Genomic DNA, 20,759 nt, shown 5'->3' with positions numbered 1-20,759 from the left:
TCTCTCCGTTAACTTTTTTTTTTTTTAATTTAAATTATGGAGTTTGCTCTTTAAAACTTTTCTGGCTAGCCTCCACCAGAACCCTGACCTTCACTGCCATTAAATAAACTCTTAGCCGCAGCTTCGGTCTCAACTCCTCCAGCTTTACCTCCCGTTGTGACCACTCCACTGGCACCAGTGCCAATGAGCTCACCCCCAGTGTCGACACCGACAGCTTTTCATCTCTGTTGTGTCATCGTCGCCATCTCCCGGGTAAATTAAATTGTGCATTTTGCCGTTCAGGGGCGCGTTGGAGTAGAGGGACACGCCGAAGAATTTTCTGCCGTCACTGAGGATGATGTTGGTTGGGAAATCGCGGTCGATTGTGCCGGCGCCAACGGTGGTGAGCCACGGCGCGAGGTTGGTCACCAACATCCGTTGGGGCTGTCGTTGCCAGCTGAGGAGGAGACGAAAATCTCCCTCGAAATGGCGCCGTATGCGCCGATTGCGATGTGATCGAGATAGTAAGGGGATGAGATCCCCCTCTCCACCACCGATTGGGATCAAAATCACGTCGACGCCACTTAAAAATTAAAAAAAGAAAAAGAAAAAAGAATTTAAGTAAACTTGCGCGTATACCCCTTCATTCTTGACCTTGGCTCAAATACATCCCCAGAGTCCATAAAAAGGGTGCATTTAAACCCAGCAAGTTAACGACAAGAAACGGTCGTTAACTGCCGTTAACTCGTTGGGTTTAAATGCACCCTTTCTATGGACTCTGGGGGTGTATTTGAGCCAAGGTCGAGAATGGGGGGGTATACGCTCTAGGGGTGTCTAGTTTAGGGGTGAATTTGTACCTTAACCCTTGATTTTTTTCTAGCTTATATATACGAAAAACATTGGGTCTGTATCATTAAAAAATGGGTTTAACTAAAGTAACTATTTACAGTATAACGAATACAGTAAAACTAAAATAATATTATTTTTAAATGATAATTGATATGCTTATAGTTTAACTATGTATATAAAAATAATACTATGTGAAATTTATGCTAAATTTTATAGATTCTTTAATAGTAATATTTATTCTTAACATAATTAAGTAGTAATTAATTCAAACATAAGTTCTATAAAGTTAAAAAAAATTAGAATTACAAATACTTAAATATCTATCCATCGACAATCGATTTTATTATTTTTTTAGGAAAAAAGTGTACATTATATGAAACTATTAACATCCACAAAATTACCATTTTAATTTAAATTTTTGCAAATGTTCTTCGTTAAATACACCAATAAATTATATTTATCTACTCAATTATATTTATAAATTTTATACTTTGAAAGTGATGTAAAAGTTAAATTAGTAAAATAAAATAATTTCATTCTATTCATAAACTTTATTTCTAGTTATGAATCATAAGAATGAAATCAAACAAAGAATCAGTTAATTAGTGATGCTCTAAGTAATTGATTCTACCGCTTTAAGTGGGATAATAAGTTAATTAGCCATTCAACTTTAAAATAACAATGAATTTTAAGTTTCCAAAAATGAAAAATAAGCATTTCACATAATTGAACAATTTCTAACAAATCATCCTTTCACACCAAATTAAACAAAACTTCACCTAACTATTTGAAACTTAAGAATCAAAACTATTTAGAAATAAATTGAATTGTTAAATCGTGTGCATAATAAGGAGTAATGCTTGAGCATGAACGAGTTAATTGAATATGAGGTCTATCGTTATATACTTGTAACAAAAAATAAATGCACATATTTTTTTGTGTTTTGAATATTTACATGTTTGGAGACAAACTCATACCAGTTCTAGAATAACTAATTGTAGTAAGTACACAATATTGTCTTTCTCACTTGCAAAAATAACCAAATAATTAATTATCATCATAACATTCGAATAATTGATTTATTTTAATTTTATTTTGTTCGTAAAATTATTAATATTAGTATGCTTGAGACTCTTTTGATCGTCCTTAAAACTTTATGATACAGCGGCGCCCTAGAGGCGTGCGAAACAGGCGGCAGCCTCCACCGAATGATTGGGCGATATCTCCTGTTCCAATTTTGACCCGATCTCGCAACAGGCGGCAGCCTCCACCGCCGTCGTCCCTCTCTCTTCTAACGGCGAGAATTGCTGCCGCCGTGACAGCAACACCTCTGCCTCAACTCTCTCTCTCTCTATCAACCGAAGCAATCAGCACAAGCCCGGCGTTGACTGCCCGTCAGCCCGCCATCCGCGCTCGGAGCAACCTCGCCGCGGATTGACAGCAGCGACGCCAGCCGCGCCGCCGCATCTGCTGCTCGTCCGCTGAAGAACCGCTGCCTGGAGCCGTTGCTGCTGTGCACTCTTCACAGCGGCGCAGCAGCTGCTGCTGCGAGCTTCTTCTTCGCGTGCTCCTCTTCCTCGCGAGCTCTTCGCCCGATCTGTCCTCTTCTCACGGCGGAATCTGGACCGATACGCGACTGAGACGGAGGCGGCGGCGACGGCAGGTCGATTCACATAGTGGTGGCTGCGAGCCTTGGCGGAGGAGCCGAATTATTTGCAGGAGGAAACGGCTGAAAAAGGCGACCTCGGCGACCTCACGCCGCTGAGTCCGATGGCGTCAAACGGCGGCAATGGCCCCTCCAGCGTTGGTTGGTTCCCGCCGCCGTCTTTGGCTTCCGGTGGACTCAGTTCACCGGGCGACAGAGGTGCGCTCAATCTGCCGGTCGTCTCTACAAATTTTCTCCCAAATACTCCTCGTTCCTCCTTCGTTGTAGGAGAGAACTCCGAGACCGCTCCTCTGGATCGAAGTTCGGGTGTTGCTGCTCTTCCGAAACCTTCGATGGCCCCCCCGTCTGGTCCGAAGGTGTCGCCTCCTCCTCAGCCGAATGCCTCTTTTGCAGATAAGCTGAAGGCTAGGGATGGCAGTCCGACCAAGCAAGTTTCCAAACCTAGGGACGTCCCCGCTCATGACTATTCAATCCTCCGGCCGGAGTTGGTGGATCTCAAGCGTTGCCTTGTTTTGGACCCTTCTTTCCACCAACGACAAGTCCGGCGTTTCGCCCATGCGGTTCACGGCCGACTGATCCTCCGCAAAGGTGATTCACCTCGGTTTGCAGCGGATCTTTGGGAGGAACTTCAGCAGCTTTGGAAACCGTCTGCCGGTTGGTCAATTCATCCTCTCGGAAAAGGTTTCTTCACTTTTAATTTCACAACCGACGAGGATAAGGCAGCGGCTTTCACTAAAACGACTTGGCGTCTACGCTCAGGTATACTACATCTCCAGGCTTGGGTGCCGAATTTTGATCCCTACAAAACGCCTTCTACCCTTGTTCAGGTATGGATTAGAATCTTTAACTTGCCGCATGAATATTGGCACCCAGAGGTTCTTTCCGGGGTCGCACGAGAAGTGGGAATGCCTATCTTGATTGATGGTCAGTCTGCACAGGCTCATGTGGGTCATTTTGCTAGAATTCTTGTTGAGTTAGATGTTTCGGCTGATATTCCTGAGGCTTTAGATATTAAGTGTGGCGACACTGATTTTACTGTCAAGTTTCGATATGAGAATTTGCCTTTTTACTGCTCCGTTTGCAATGTTGTGGGACATTCTGCTAACCAATGCAGAAAGAGTAAAACGACCACGATGGGCTTTACGGAACATCAGGGCCGGGAACGTGGTCACTACAAGGTGGATGACCACAGGGTTGATCCTCGTCCCTACACCGGAAATCAGGAATCTCCAGCAAGGGCTGGACAAGCTTTAGCTGAGATTGGACAGTCTTCAGATCCTACCTCATCCAATCCCTTTGCTGTGTTGGTTTCTATTGATGGTGATGATAACATGGACAAACCGCCTTCTGATGGAGGCCGAGCTTCAGATGCTTGCATCCCTCAGGACAGTCAGGGTAGAAAGGATATAGAACAGTCTGGTTCAGATGACGAAAAGAGCCAAATTGAGATAGTTGAGCAGGAACACAAGAGGACTTCTGCACCTCTGGTTGTTCAGCCGCTTGCTATTATGACTGACAACAACGCTGTGCTAACTTTGACTGGGACGACAGGACCCATTTCTCGTACACGAGGGCGTCCGAAAGGGGCTATCACGAAGAAGGGGAGAGTTTCTGATTCTTCTATCAAGCACAGGCTCCGTCGCTTCATAATTAATGGCATGTCTTCTGATTTCCAAAATTCAGCACGCAGTGATGATATGCATGGCCCTGGTCTTGACACTTCTTCGCCTGTGGAGTTCCTGAATAAAGTGAAGTTTGCTCAGTCTGGAGGACAGATACTGCAAAACTTTGTGATCAACTCCTCTAACTCTACCGATGCAGCCCATGCTATGTCGGTTGTGGCCTCTTCAAAAATGAAGAAAAAATGGGGCGATTTGTTGGACGATGAAGAGGACGATGTTTTAGACGAGGACGACCCGCTTAAAATATTTTCTTAGTCTTGGTTTCTTTTTTGGTTACCCGGGGTTTCTTGCGGGTTATTTTGCTTGTTTCCTTTGTATCTGGTCTCTCTTTTTTCCTTTTCTTTTTAATAAAATTTCCATTTCAGCAGTCCTTAAAACTTTATGAAAATGTTAACTCATCTTACCTTTTGCATCATGACTATATTGTTTCTTGAGGTGTTCTAACCATTTGACTCATGTATTTGTTTTTAAATACAACAAGCTTCACTTTATCACCTTCAAAAATATCATCATATTAAAAAAAAAATGTACAGTTAATCAAGAGATCTTTGCGTTGCATTCTTCCTTCCAACTCAAAAATATCAATTATGACTGAAAGAGTATCGACTGATACTGAAGAATTTGGATTGAAGTCAACAGTCAAAGATATTTTCAGTTGAAAAGGGGTTGTAGACTGATATTGAAATAACTTCAGTATTTTGATTTCAGTTAGGCTCAAAGCGTTAACTGATAATCCACGTAAGGCTTCAGTCTAGATTTTGAAATCAGAGAAGTGTTATGAATCTTACTGATTATCCAAAGATTTATTAGTTAGACTAATAACTCCAGCAGTGGAAAATAAACTTAGAAAATAGCCTTTGTGATTAACACGTTGTCAGATTAAAGTTTCACTTTGCGATTTATCAGTTTCAGTTCATTAAGAGGTTTGTGCACAAATAAGAAAGATAAAAACTGAAAGCGATAAACAACAAGGGATTTTTACGTGGTTCGGAACAAGTTCCTACGTCCACGATCAGTTAAACACATTGAAAATCACTCTGGCCTTGTGCTTACGGGTGCACCCGCAAACCTTCAACCCCTTTTTAAACCAAAGGGCCCGGCCATAGTTGCTAAGGCCTTACTAATAGCATTTTTTTTGTTTGATAGGTTTGTTTGAATTATAGTTTATTTTTTTCGTGGTGTTCGGTAGCATTGTGAAATCGCATGATTAAGCTCTCAAATTACAAGATTGTCCTTCAACATTTTTTCAAATGTCCGGCGTATCCCTCTTTTCATTTTTCAATGTCATCGTCTGAGAAGATGGATCGTTCGTTGCTTGGAGGGAAAATTCCCTCGATTTTTGGCTGGAGCGACTCTTCGTCTGATTCCCGCCATTATATATTGGATTATAATGGCTCAGATGGTAATATAGTTCTTTGGACACACAATTTGCTATCGACGGCTGGAAATAATGGCTTCTTCTGCACACAGTAACCTAGTGTTGAAATCTCCCAAATGTGGTTAGGGTTTATAGTGTTGATTCAAATACTTGAAACAATATTCTGATTTTATGAATTTTTTGCTGGTTATTTCGATTTTTTTTACAGTTGGACCATTGTTTTTACTTTTTTTTCATATGTTATTCGCGTTTTCATTTTCATTTTGGTGAAGATTAAGTTTTTTTTTTTTTTTTAATTTTTGTAAATAGAATGCGAATCACAGTGTCAACATCCAAACCATTGATCTATTAATAAGGTTGCATTGTTTTTGTTTAAATAATGTATACATATGAATTCATACTTCCACATTCTCATTTTGTATGTAATATGCTTTATTCTTTCTTTTAATCCGTTCATTCTATTCATTCCCTGTAAACTGCTTGGTATATTGATTAGAGTTCTATCTGCTGTAACTTTGTTGAAATTACATAAGGTAATGAGACGGCTAGCAGTGACATTTGCCGCGGCCGATCAAACAAAACTGACAAGTCACGTCGTTCGTGGTCAACGAAGGAAGAAACTGTGCTGCTGGTGAATGCCCTGAAGTCGTTGGTTGCCGATGGGTGGAAGTCGGACAACGGATTTCGCGTGGGATTCCTAGGTAAGCTGGAGGAAGCACTAAGAAAGGAGTTCCCCAGGACTGACTTAAAGGTTAATCCACATACACTACTACAAAATTACACATACATAACACTTCATACATAACGGTTTTTTTATAAAACCGTTATGTATGAGCGCATTTTTTGAAAAGATAACGGTTTTGACAAAAAACCGTTATCTATGTACTGTTGTCCATGGAAATAGATAACGGTTTTAGTGAATCCGTTATGTATGAGCGTTATCTATTAGTTGCATACATAACGGTATTATCGAACCGTTAAGACAACTGCTATCTATTAGCGTCTTTTTATAACGGTTGTTTTAACCGTTATATATGAGCGCCTCAATACTGTTATGTATTAGTATTTTTTATATTTATTTTTAAATTTAATATTTTATTATAAAATATCAAAACCCTAACATTCCCCACCAAATTTTCCCAAATCGAACTTGGCCTCTTTCTCTCTTCACCATCGTCGCGCCCTGCCACCGCCGTCGCGACTCGCCGCCACGACCAGCGCCGCTGCCACGCCGGTCGTCTGCTCGGCCGGATTCCACCATCATTTCCCCTAAATTGGTTTCCGACCTCAGGGCTAGGGTTCCGCCGAGCAGGATTTTGAAGAAGGCGTCGGACGACGCGGTCGTCTCCTGCCTGCGGATTGCCACTCCCATCGACCAGCTGCCCCGAATCGACGCCTAGCTTGCCCAGTCGCAGCAGGTCGTCTCCAAGTATTCCATCCTCGGCCTCGCCCACCACCCGTATGATAAAGACCTCGACAATTTCATGGTAATTTCACCTATTTTTTACAATCACTTTGGATTTTCTAAGAATGAGTTTGTTGTCTCCCACCCCGTGCAATCGATGGAGGTCTAAGCATCCACCCACGCCGCCGGAAGCCGCCGCCACCAACCCGCTGCAAGTGTCCGACAACGCCCCTGCTTCCGCTCCACCGCCGTCGCACCGGCATCTCTCTTTTATCTCCGGGTTTAGGTCTCTCTCTCACACAGTTTCTATATAGTTTCTTCTTTATCTAATTGATCTCTCTCTCTCTCTCTCTCCAACAGTGTGTGTCTTCCTTACCCCCAGCCGATTGCAGTTGCTTCACCATTGCGCGGTTTGATTTTCCTCCTTGCATTATATGTCTCTAAATGTGAGATCGAGCTATTTGTGTGTTAGATTTCTGAAAATTTGCAGCTTTCTTTGTGTGTGTGGATTAATTTTATTACTATGTTGATGAACTTGAATTTAGTATTAATAAATTTGAAATTAGTGTTGTTGTTGAGGCTATGTTAGATTTCTATGCTTTAGTCCATTGTAAGAAGGAATGCAACAAAGTTGTCCATTGATAGACTACCATCTTATGAGATAATGTGCTTATGAATAAGTAATGTTTAGCGATTTGGACTGATTCTCGATTGGTGAATGCTAGTAGATGAAGTTTTACTTAAGTTGCATTGACTATTAGCACGCTGTTTATTTGAGTGATATATTGGTTAGCGCTTAAGAGAAATTCGGTTGAAATATAATTTTTGTTGCTTTTACTTGGGCATTGTTGAGTATTTGAGTGATATATTGTTTAATGCCCACTATTACAATTGAACAAGCTCAAAAGAACTTTTGTAAGGTATATATATTTATGCATCTTTTCTGCATTTATTTGGAGCATAATTGTTTTGTCCTAAATTTAAATGCTTGTTTTATACTTGGTTGGGTATGGTAAGTAATAAGTGTTTGATGTCTATTTCAGGTTGTCAAATCTGGCCTTCTGAAGATTCTCTCAAAAATGGGCATCTCAATGCTCTCCAGGTATTTAAACTTGTAGTTTTAATTTTCTTAGGTGTGGCTATGGGTTTTTGATGTGCTGTGGGTGACAATAAAGTGTATCAGCCCAATATTTCTCCTTCTTAATTTGAACAAATTCTTGAATTCTGCAGTTAATTGTTATCATATATATATAGAACTGAGAATTGAAATCAAACTCTCTACAGTTTACATGAATTAGAGAGTGCCCTTTCTGTTTATTACTTTTTACATACATAGAACTGAGAATCGTTATCAGCAGTTCCTTCTTTGTTTATTACTTTTTTCATTTATATTCTTACCTTGGTATTAGAGAGTGCCCCTTCTGTTTTGGTGGAGCTTGATCTTGAGTTACTTCAAATTAATATTCATTGGAAAATCTAAATTATGTGAAGTTGCTCCAAGTTGATCCCTTCACAATGAGGATTCATCATTATTGATCGAATGTATGTTTACCAATGATAGGTTCTCACGGATCTATTTGAAATTAAAAGGGATCGTTCTCCAATCCCACTTGGAAAGGTTGAGCCTACTACCTCTATTGTTCAGCGATTTTGTACTGGTGGCATGTCACTTGGTGCAATATCTTGTGTTAGATTTCTGAAAATTTGCAGCTTTTCTTTGTGTGTGTGGATGAACTTGAATTTGGTGTGAATGAATTTGAAATTGGTGTTGTTGTTGAGGCTATTGTAGCTATGGCATCTTGTATTCCATGTGCAGCAGCTAAGGTGGTTACTTAAATCTTCTCTTGATTTTGAAGTATATTATTTAAGGCAAGAGAGAGAATGCTCTTATCTTTTCATAGTGAAAATATAGCTGAACTGAGTACTTATTAACTTCTGCAGTAATAGTCAATGCTAAAAGCTCATACCACCAAGTCCTGCTATCTTTTATTTTTCACCAGTCTCTCTCTATAATCATTTGTAGCGGATGCTTCTTTAATTGACATTGCCATAGCAACAGTGGCTTTGGGTCTTTCAGAAAATTGGGGCCACAGTTGTTTTGCATCTGCAGGTATAGTTAGATAACACTAATGTGTATTCCGTGTTTGATACCTTGAGTCGATATGTCAATGTCCTGATTTTAGAAGTTTCTGTGACTTTTTTATCCACAGCAGCAGTCAGGAAATTATTTCTTCAGTTTATTATCTCTTTGAAATGCTTACATGGATGTACGTGCAACATCATATGCTGATTGCCATGGATGGAACTAGCCGACTAGCTTCCCTGCAGTTTCTTGCTGGTAAATCATGCAAATTCGGTTGCTGGCTTAATGGTATGTAGCATCTCCTTATATGATAGGTTGATATGGGCATCATCTTTTTGGCCACAGTAACTTGTTCCGGTCATTGCTTCGTTCTGTTATATTGTTCTGCAAACTAGAACGCTGGCATTTTCTTTAATTTGTATGAACATTTAGCTAGTTTTGCTTCGTGATAGCATCTGACATTCTGGGCAGAACATTTGATGCAGATGCACAAACAATTCTAGCTCGCGAAGGAAATATTGATTTATCATTTTTCCAAAGGTACTATTATAATGCCATGTGGTCTAGCTACTATTTGAGATTTTTTATTTTGAGGTTCCTCATTTCTTTAAGGTGAATGCTTGATGTGTTCTTTCTTGAAGAAATGAACTAAGATCCTTCATCATCCCTTATTATATCAGTGCTTTATTATAATGTTCTATCATCCCTCATCATCATAGTATTAAACAAGAGCTGTCATTGGGTGCATTTTTCTATTAATTACTTGCTATATCATCCTCATCTACTCAGTGTTTTTCTAATTAAAGTTTATTATGTTTCAGCATTAAGTTTGTCATTTTGTTCTCACTTTTCTTGAGCAGGTCATTACAGGGGTGGAAGTCTAAAATAGTGGAGGTCTAATCGTTGCTTGGCTATTGCAACCAGTGGAGGTCTAAACCAGCAAAGGACCGGGGTGGAAGTCTAAAATAGTGGAGGTCTAATCATTCTTTCACTTATTAATTGATTTTTTTCTATGGGAGTATCATGATGCTCTACATTGTGATTCTTGGTTGGCTCTTTGTATGATTTTGTGGCAGGTTTGTGGTGGATTAAATGAGTCGTACGTTGAGCTGGAGATACTTGTGAATTCACAAGAAAATTGTACCGGATGGCTAGCTAGTTGCATATTTAATATGTTTAATATTTTTGTAAGGCATAATAGTATAGATAGAGCAGTTGTTGAATTTTGACTATATTCAAATCTTGTATGAATTCTTTTTTATGATAATAATATAAAATTAAATATTTTGGATGATATATAATACTATTATTGTTGGTTTTATCATTTATACTGTTATGTATAAATTAATAGATAACGGAGAAATAGAAATCTAATTACGGTCAAAAACGTTATACATAACGGATTACCAAACGTTATTAAAATCAAAAAAACCGTTATGTATAGGTGTGTACATAACAGTGAATATTAAACTTTCATGATGGTTTGAAACGTTATGTATAATACTATAGATAACGGATATAATCCGTTACGTATATATAAACAATCGTTATGTATAATAGAATAGATAACGGATATAATACTATAGATAACGGATATAATCCGTTATGTATAATAGAATAGATAACGCTTAAATCTCCGTAATGTATGAAATCCACATACATTACACCATTATATATTACGGATGTTTTCGCACATAGATAACGGAAAATCCGTTATCTATGAGCGAATCTGGCGTAGTGATATCAACTCCAAAATAGGGACTTGGAATAAAAACTACTATTCGCTTAATGCAATGTTTGGTAAGAGCGGGTTCAGATTCAACGTCAACGGTGACTACATGATAGACATTAACAACGAGCAGTGGGAACAGATCGCCAAGGTATGCGCGCCATTTTTTCTTGAGCTGTAGATATGTGAGCAATATATATGAACTTATCTATACCTTGTTTTCCTTTATGGGTTGACAACAACGCGCGAAATATGCACTACAAAAGCTGGCCCCTATATGATGACTGGAAAATTATATTCGGCAAGGACCGGGCAACAGGGGACAAAGCTGAAGATTTCATGGAAGTTGTTAATGAGATGATTGGTCGTGACAATGTCGCGTACGATGTAAACAGCGATGACATGACTCCACCGCCACAGGGTGGGGAAGAGCTGGTGAATGATGTGGCTGAAGGTAGTGTCTGCGATAGTCAAAAGTGTAGACGAGAGAGATGGAATGCCAGGAAAAAGCACAAGCAAGATGATGGCCTTGATGGAGTTCGCGAGCTGCTGCTTGAAATTGGTCGCAACACAGACAAGAGGCTGGAGCACATTAAAAACAAAATTGGCTACGAATTTGATCTAGCTCAAGCAAGGACTGAAGTGTTCGAGACTGTGTGTGCCATACCTGGACTCAATATCAGCGACAAGTTCAATGTATGTGAGATACTCGTGGATAAGAGAGAGAGGCTCGAGCTTTTCATGAGCCTCCCTCAAGAAGCAAGGCAAGAGTACCTTATGCGCGTGCTGCAAATGCGTTGCAAGTAGACTGAAACAAGCCAACCTATCCTTTTGCCTGTTTGTGGGAAGACAACTGCTGAATTTCCTTCATTTTTAGTACTCTGTTTCAATTTGGTTTGGTTTATTTTTGTGGTTTCAGTACTTTATTTCAATTAGGTTTGGTTTCTTTTGTTCTAACTATTATGCATGTTTTTCTTTGGCTATATATGCTATGTGGATGTGTAACTGGTGTTTTGAAAACTGTACTTAGTTACATGCTATGACAATTGTGGTTATTAAGTTATCTTTGTGGTGTTTGGAGTTATATTTATCTCCTTTTATTTGTGGATTATATCTGTATTTATGTCTTCAACACTACATCCATGATTTCCATTCATAAGTTGCCCAAATACTTTCTTCATCTCGCATTCAAGCTTCTATCAATGTTTCTAGTGATTTGAAACTGCATTTTGGTCTCAATTATTATGAAAAACAGGGTCAAACAAGCTGCTAATTTTAATAAAATACCGCATTAGTTCATTCATATAGTTCAAAATATGATAATAAAAACTCCCCCATCTTAGCAATAAGATCACCTTTCACCCAGGCATCTTGATTTGAGGGAGGGACAAAATAAAATTCAATCTAAAGAAACATAAAAACACAGAAGCCATCTCACAGCTAGAAATGCAAGCTAACACAACAGACAAACTGAGAACAACCTAGTACCAAGGAGCCCACGACGAACCACACGAGGCCTCTGGTATGTTATCAAATGCATCATCACCAGTGCTCATTCGTCATCATCAATGCCAAGAGCAACGACATTTGGCTCCGATAACCACAGGCTCTGCTTAATCTACGACCACTTACTCCGATCACCAAATAGCCGGCGTGCTAGACGAGACGGTCCTTGTAGCTTGGGAGAGGTCACCTCACCTGGAGAATGAGGAGAATAGATCGGGGTGCTAAAGCTACAACCAAGCTTCTCAGTAGGTGTATCACTGATAACGATCACAGTGCGGGAAGTCGATGACTCTGCTTTGACATCAACGGGATCGAAAAGCTTGCAAAGGTTGCGCCACTCGGGTTCCCCCTTCCAAAAATAAGCCTTGGCGAACTCGTCATCCTTAAACAAAAAAAAATGCAAAAAGGGCGAAGTTTATGGGCAACATAACAAAAGCTTGCAAATCATATTCCTTACCTTGATGATTCCTTTCCACACGATGTCCGTTGCAATCACCATGTTCTTCTCCACATCCCAATGGGCTCCATTATTCTTAGACATGCGCTTGAAAGTCGAATATCGCCCTTTAAGAAAGGCAATCCTTTCTTCAACAACGCCGATCTCGAACATGGTGTTGAAAGCTTCGTTGAGAGAGCTCAGTACGCATAATTTTGAGTGGACTGACTTGTGCGGCGGAACAGGTTCACACTCATCCTTCTTCGCTATCAACGACTCAAGAAGGAACTTGTCGCGCGCTGCATTCCATTGGTCATCGTAGATGTACCAAGACTGAACGTCAATATCCCTCAAAGACATTCTCTGTTTTTTGATGTAGAAACATGTAGTGAAAGGAGAAGGATGATGCATTAACAATGAGAAAAACCTTGATTTTTAAAGAAAAAAACCGAGAAGAAGAAGTGCAGTTGAGGAGTGTATTAATTACAATCAGTAAAGTGATTTGATATATATCCATCGGATTTGTGGAATTTGGATGGATTTGTTTGGATTGGTTTAAATTCTTGCTGTAAGTTAATCATCATTACTCTATGCATCAACCAATGTTCTTTGCACAAGGGATTAAGCTTTAAAACACTTTTGCATGCAATTAATTACATGAAACGACGAGGTAACCACCACCTATTTGCTTTGTATTTAATTTTTCACAAATTTCATAAGCTATCTTCCCTCATTGCTTAATGGATGCATTTTTTAAATAGCAAAGAAATTCGTCCAATCCAATTGATATGAATTGCAGAAGCTATCTTATGAATGCAAAAAAAAAAAAAAAATAGAAATAATAAATGCAAACATAGCAAAGAAATTCGTCCAATCCAATTGATATGAATTGCAGAAGCCATCTTATGAATGCAAAAAAAAAAAAGTAGAAATAATAAATGTAAACACTAGTATGAAATTTTAATAAAATAAAAATATTATAAATATGCAATTAATTAGTGTAACCATCTTGAGATTAGGAAAAATAAAATCTCAGATAAATTGTGTTGAGAGTGAGAGGAGTAAGAATTATGAAATATTTGATTAATTTCCTTATTTTTAGCATTTTGATTACTTTTTTAATTAGGTTAGAACGTGATTAATTTTTCTTCATATGCAATTGCTATGAATTGCAGAAGCCATCTTATAAATGCTAAAAAAAAATTATACTAATTCACAAACACCCACAAATGTCACAAGAAATAAGACGAAAACTGAAGTGTGTCTTGATATAATTTTGGCACCTAAAATCCCACAAATTTAAGACACCTAAACACCCACAAAATATAAATCTCCCATGATCAAAAGTGTTAGGTCCGGAGGGTCTCGAATAGGTGTATGGGGAGGGGGGATACACCTATGGGCTATTTTTCTCCTCTAAAACAGAGGGATCTCAAGATAGAGATCAAAACGAAACATTACAAGCAAACAAGACACCTGTTAACTGAAAGGAGTTTTGACCAAATAGGGCTGACGACTGATACTGAAATACTCTTCAGTAAGGAGTTATCAGTTAAGTCACTGGAACTTAACTGATGCACGTTAAGGTTTCAGTCGAGTTTGCTAAGACAGAGATGTTACAAGTCTTCCTGACTATCAGAAGATAGATCAGTCAGACTGATAACATACGCAGCGGAAATAACTTTGTTTCGTAATAGCCTCGGTTGAGCACGTTGTTAGTCTTAGGTTTCTCTTTGGAGTTAATCAGAATTCAGTTTATCAAAAGTAAGAACACAAGTAAGAATGTAAAACTGAAAGCTATAAATAACACAGAGACTTTTACGTGGTTCGGAAAACACTTCCTACATCCACGGTCGGTTGATCAGACCAACAATCTACTCCGCAAGTGCTTAACTGGTGCACTGCAAACCGAACCGTGTGCTTGTCGGGTGCACACAACCGTACCACTGAAGATTCCACTCTTCAGTACCAACACTTCACTCGCGTTGGATTTATCACTCCTAGCACGACCTTGCACTAGGATTTCACGGAGTCAGAGTACCTTCCTGAACTCCTTTTCACTCAAACACTCGATTCTATCTCGAAGGGAGGTTTGAAATCCTGGCAACTAAACTTCAAAGAACAAGTTCTTTGGATCTAGTTTGACCTAGGCTTCTGGGTGAATAGAGGTTTGCCTAAGGTCTAAGATAATGTGTGTAATCAGCAGTGACTGATTTTTGGCTTTGGAATTATCTTCTTCGATTCAAGCTTTGGGGAGGTTAAACTTTTGGCTGAGAAACTATTTTGACAGAGTTTCAGCTTATGTTGTTGAATCGGTGAAGATTGAAGTGATCCTCAAGCGCTTTTTATAGGAGAGGTCTTGAATAGATCCGTTGGCGGAGAACGTCTTCAAGATTTCTTCCGTTGGAGAGCTTTTCGAATTTGGGCTGAGGCTTCAATCTTCGAGGTTCCTTGTTTGGTGAGAACGACTATGTTGAAGAGCAGGAGATGTGACGTCTCTGATAAAGTAGCCACCAAATAGGAATGAACTCTGCAAAGAGGGATGATCCTGAGATCTCTGCATTTAATGCGGCTGTACTTTTTGAGTACGTGACTTCCTTTGAACGTTGGAGGTTCAGTCCGATGAAGAATGTTTAACTGATACTTGACTTTTTTATCAGTCCGCTGAATCTACGCGGCACGCATTAAGTAATCAGTTCCGAACTGATTCTTCAACTGATACTTCAGTTGGTATCTTCAGTCTTCAGTCTTCAATCATTCGTCCTTCAGTCTTCAGTCTTCAGAACTGCTAACTAAACTAGAAACGAACTCTAACACTTGAGTTCAAAAGGTTCTAGTCTATTACAATTAAGTCCTATAGATTTTGGTATCATCAAAACAAGGATTATGATATTCCATAAATTTCCCAACAAAAAGATTCGAGTGAAGTATTCCATGGGTCTTTAAAATTGAAAATACCTAACCTATGTCATCTTAGCAATGACAAATCCTAGCAAAACTCCAAGTAATAAAATAACAACAGCCATGAACACATAAACAAATAGTAAATCAATTTGATATATATACGGTTGGCGTGAATTGCAATGATTCCCCGGGAACATTGGTACATCGCGTTGTTCTGAAGTACACGAACATGCGGATTGTGAGGTGGCTGCCAACCGCTATCACCCAAGATACAGAGTACTCAAGTTACTATATAACCCTCGCTCATAGTAAGTCAAAGTGATAGACGAATCAACATATATATCTGACATCTTATTAGTATTAAGATCTTATAAGTCACCGAGATCTCTAATTCTTCACTTAAGTCAGATAGAAGAATATATCTCACTGTGGTCCTATCAATACGTATTACGTACGAGTATAGATAAGTAGTCAAGACAAACTACTTCCATCTATACCGCAACCTAAACCAATAACTTGTCCTAGAGTTATTTCGGTTGTGATCATATTATATCTCTTAAGGTTAATCCAATTATATGGTCTTCTGTTATCTACAACACACCATATAATCTACTTATATAGAGATAAAGAACATACATATGCAATCATGAACCCAATCAGATAGGAGATTAAATAGTGAAAACAGGAATCATTGTATACAAGCATAAAACGTTCTTGCTTTCAGTATACAAATCCAACAATCTCCCACTTATACTAAAGCAAAAATTTTAGTATACAATGTGTCTAAATACTAGCTATTACAATATCCACTTCACTCTTTGTCAGAGCTCTAATTAATTAATGGATGTCGGATATTTTAAAAACGAGGATTTAATAAGTCTAAATACAAGCCCCGACTCATCACCGGCAATAAAGGGGTAAGTCAATATTGGTTCTCTAGTGGAATGAACTAATATTTATAAATTAATTATGGTCTGGGCTGACCATAGATAAATTAATTTATTTGAGGCCCATCTTTATTCCTTGTATCTGGTCCCTGGACTGGCCCAAAGTCTCCTAGCCCAGAAAGAGCTAGAAAACGTCCCATACCTAAAACTGCCGCCTCCTCTCTTTTCTGTATTATATAATACAGCTGTCAGCTCTTAGGAAATACACACTGATAATTATTAGAGTTTGAGAACTGAGAAGGGGCGCAGAAACACGTTGGGGATTTCTAGCTTGGGATTTCTCACAGTTCGTTGTCCATCCAACGGTGAGACTTGAGCGGGATACAGTCGAGAAGATCAGAACTGGAGTCTTTCGACACAATCATCAACAACCTATGCATCCTATTCACAAGTAAGTAATTCCTAACACCTATGTGCAGCTGTTAAATTCATAGGAGCATGTTAGGATTAATCGTTGTATGATTAATTAATAATAACCAAGAAACGATCATCGGGCAAAGCGGAACGTTAATTCAGTTTAATATTCCTTCAATGTGCACCCGACAAGCACACAGTTTGGTTTGCAGTGCACCTGTTAAGCACTTGCGGAGTGGATTGTTGGTCTGATCAACCGACCGTGGATGTAGGAAAGTGTTTTTCCGAACCACGTAAAAGTCTCTGTGTTGTTTACTGCTTTCAGTTTTACATTCCTACTTGTGTTGTTTCAATTGATAAACTGAATACTGATTAACGGCAAAGAGAAACCTAAGACCAACAACGTGCTCTATCGAGGCTATTGCGAAACTAAGTTTAATTTCCGCTGCGTATGATATCAGTCTGACTGATCTATCTTTTGATAGTCAGGAAGAGTGTTATCATCTCTGTTTTAGCAAACTCGACTGAAGCCCATAAGTGCATCAGTTAAGTTACAGAAGCTTAACCGATAACTCCTTACTGAAGAGCATTCAGTATCAGTCGTCAACCCTGTTTGGTCAAAACTGTTTTCAGTCAACAGGTGTCTTTGTTTGCGTGCAAAGTTTCGTTTAGATCTCTATCTTGAGATCCATCTGATTGAGGATTTTGTGATAATAGCCCATAGGTGTATTCCCCCCCTCATACACCTATTCGAGACCCCCCGGGACCTAACAATTGGTATCAGAGCAGGTTGTTCGCAAGAACACTCTGTGTCTGATTAGGTTCTAATTGAACTAGATCCTAATGGGGACATTTTGTTTTTGATCAAAATCTTTTCTCAAACTTCCCTTTGAGAGTGCTTGCTCTGTGTCCTCCTTCTTGCTTTCTGTGTGCCTCTCCCTGCTTTCTCTCAAATGTACAGGAACAAGAAAGATCCCTCCAGCGACTATGTTCACACATACTTTCGAGGAGTCAACGGACTAGAGATTGGGACGCGAGATTCTGATCAAGACGACAGATTCATCTTTCCAGAATAAAATCAGAGTCCAACTCACTCTCAACCAGAAGGAGCAAGTAGATATGATCAAACTCGGCTAGAGTATCAACACCTAAGAATGAGATTTGAAAATCTCCTTAGGGAGCACAGACAGATCATCAGAGAGATCGATCATGTGCAAGATGCTCGAAGGATCACCATGCGCCACTTCATTTCAGATGAAGACGAAGCTGACAGAAGAGATGTTCAAGAGCGTAGACTGATCAACAGACTGAGACTGCTTCAGTCTCAAAAACAAGAACTTCTGCTACGTCTCAAGGAAACAGAGACAGAATTCAAAATGACGTCAGAAGTCTTTGAAGAAGTGATTCAAGAAGAAACACTTCAGCTCAGAAGAATGATGAAACGAGAAAGGAACATGCAGCAACAGTCGACAGTTTTGTAATCAAAGGAGAACCAGTCATATACTCCAGGGGGAACTTGCACTTCAGTCAACGACTAATCTAGTGGTAGTCACTGTGTAAGCATCTCTCAACAAACTCACTTGTATTTATGACTAATTTTCTCTATCTCTTTCGACTGAAAAAGTGTTTTGTCTGACGTGTCATTGTATTTACTTATTCATTTCTCTTATTTGACACGTGTAATCATCGTTCAAAAAAAATGGGTGACACACGATCACACGATCCTGTCATTTTTACTAACAAGCGGAGTGATCCACGTGCCACGTCTCCATTTGCACGGATTTCAAAAGTTTATTGAAACCGCTTCGTGCACGATCTTCCACATTCTCTTCTAAAACGTTTCATCTTTGACTAAAGATTTACTCAATCTCTGAGAAATCATTTGTGCAAAATTCTTTGAGTGTGCTTTCTCTACAAGACTAACAATGAAAATCCACAGTTCAATCTCTGTGAGAACCAATTTACAGATTTTTGCAGAAATCTCCTATACTCAAAATTCCACATGGGAAAATCAGCATCTCAACAAGTTGTATGTTACGAATCCCTTGTAACATTTGAGGCACTCCAGAATCTTGCTGAGTTCAACAAGATTAACGAAATCTTGGAATGCCATGGATGGATGAAATTTCTTCAATGCTCACCGGAGTTTCTCCTCGATGAGTCGACCATCAGAGAATTCTACGACAACATCGAGACTGATGGGTCAACTTGTGATCTCAGAACAGAAATCTCTGTTTTCACAAATGGAAATTTCTCAGACTCTACAAAGATCACCATCAACATCTCTCGAGCAGCAAGAGAAGTGTTCAATCTTCCAACTGACGGACCAGCCCCATTCTTCACCGATGACGAAGCCACAATTCTCATGAGAGATACGCTGATGAGTGTTGCATCTGCCAACCACAACATCACAAATGTTCTGAGCTTATCAAGACTACATCCTCATCTCAGATCAATCGCCAAAATGATCAAGAAATGCTGGTTTGGCATACTTGGATCTCCTGGTCATCTCTCAAGACCACACAAACTTGTGCTGATTGCCCTGATCCAGAAAGGCCCATTCAACTGGGAGAAGGCCTATCTTCAAATCCTTGCTGAAGAGAAGAAGGAATCTCATTCCACCAAGCATCTTCGTCAAGGAACCAGAGTTTCATCACTGATTCTTCACAGTGTGAAACAAACTCGTTGCTTCTGGAAGAACACCATCCAAATGTCTTCCTCCATCTGTCTGTTCGAAGGACAGAAAAACTCAAACAAAGGGAATGTCAGTCAGATAACTAAAAACTCTCTCTCCTCTTCAGAGCCACGCTACAAGACTCGAGGCTCAATCAAAAGAAGCCGTCACAGTTCACCATCCCCAGTCAAGACCCTTCTTGACAATCCTCAAGAGTCCGCCCAAGAGGATCCTGAAGAAGCTACACAAAAAGCTTAAGAAGAAGTGCTAATTCCAAGCACTGAAACATCTCAGCAACAGTCTCCCACTGCTCCTCCACAAGATGAAGGAAATCTACAGCCGAAGGAGACGCTTGCAACTGACAACAGAGGAACTGACGCAGAAGAACCTCCTCTCAGAGGATTCTTTCACTTTTGCCTGGAAGGATTCAACAAGAAAGCAAAGTTTAATGAGCCTGCAGACATCAATGCTGCATCCTCATCTTCTAACAGTCAAACTACTCTTCTGAGAGACTTTGTGACACAACTAGCCCAACACTGTGTCACAACCACCTTTCCCTCAATCATTGCAACTCTGAATCCTTTTGAGTTCCGGGATCTTGTCGACTACTTCTTCTACATCTTTGTCAAAACCTTGCCCAAATCTTAATACAAGGAGATTGATGAAGTCCTCACTGAAGAGGAACTGGAAGTCTTAGAGAACAGCGTCTTTGAAAAGTTCAAAGTCTAATCTTTGGGAAACCATTCATGACTGGGCACCCAACTTCAGATTGTACCTGATTTCCAGAGGTCTTCTCAATGAAGATGATGCTGAGAACACTAAAGTCCACCGTGAGTCTTCACCGCGTCAGACTGCTCCCGCCGACGCAAGAGGTGAAGAGGCGGCTGCTGAAGATCAAACACCTGCAAGACCTCTCAACGATAAGGAAACTCAAATGCTTTATGAGAGACTGATCATTCAAGAGGAATCAACCTACGAGCTGAAAGTCAAAATGGCTATTCTTGAATCAACAGTCATGCATCTTCAATAGCAACTGGAATTGCAGAATAAGTACAGCGGTGTTCCTGAGTCCGATGACAAAGACAAACGAGAAGAAGACAAGAACGGAAAAGGGAAAATGAAGTCCTCCAAGGAAACCAAGCAAGAAGCTCCGCATCAACTAAGGAC

At 39.6% G+C, this 20,759-nt stretch overlaps 1 long non-coding RNA gene across 3 annotated transcripts; it reads left to right on the top strand.

Moving 5' to 3' along the window:
• The first annotated feature begins 6,372 nt into the window (after positions 1-6,372).
• Positions 6,373-10,324, top strand: LOC130996221 (uncharacterized). Of its 3 annotated transcripts, none has more exons than XR_009092443.1 (5): positions 6,373-7,369; positions 8,003-8,061; positions 8,521-9,582; positions 9,903-10,016; positions 10,119-10,324. It is a non-coding gene; the product is annotated as an uncharacterized LOC130996221 (long non-coding RNA). The 3 variants fall into 3 exon arrangements; XR_009092444.1 differs by having other exon boundaries at positions 6,374-7,369; positions 8,521-9,330; positions 9,514-9,582; positions 9,903-10,324; XR_009092442.1 differs by having other exon boundaries at positions 6,374-7,369; positions 9,903-10,324.
• The last annotated feature ends 10,435 nt before the right edge of the window (positions 10,325-20,759 follow it).

The sequence above is a fragment of the Salvia miltiorrhiza genome, chromosome 7 (genome assembly GCF_028751815.1).
Source record: "Salvia miltiorrhiza cultivar Shanhuang (shh) chromosome 7, IMPLAD_Smil_shh, whole genome shotgun sequence".
Taxonomy (NCBI): domain Eukaryota; kingdom Viridiplantae; phylum Streptophyta; class Magnoliopsida; order Lamiales; family Lamiaceae; genus Salvia; species Salvia miltiorrhiza.
This window is presented reverse-complemented; position numbering and strand designations above follow the sequence as displayed.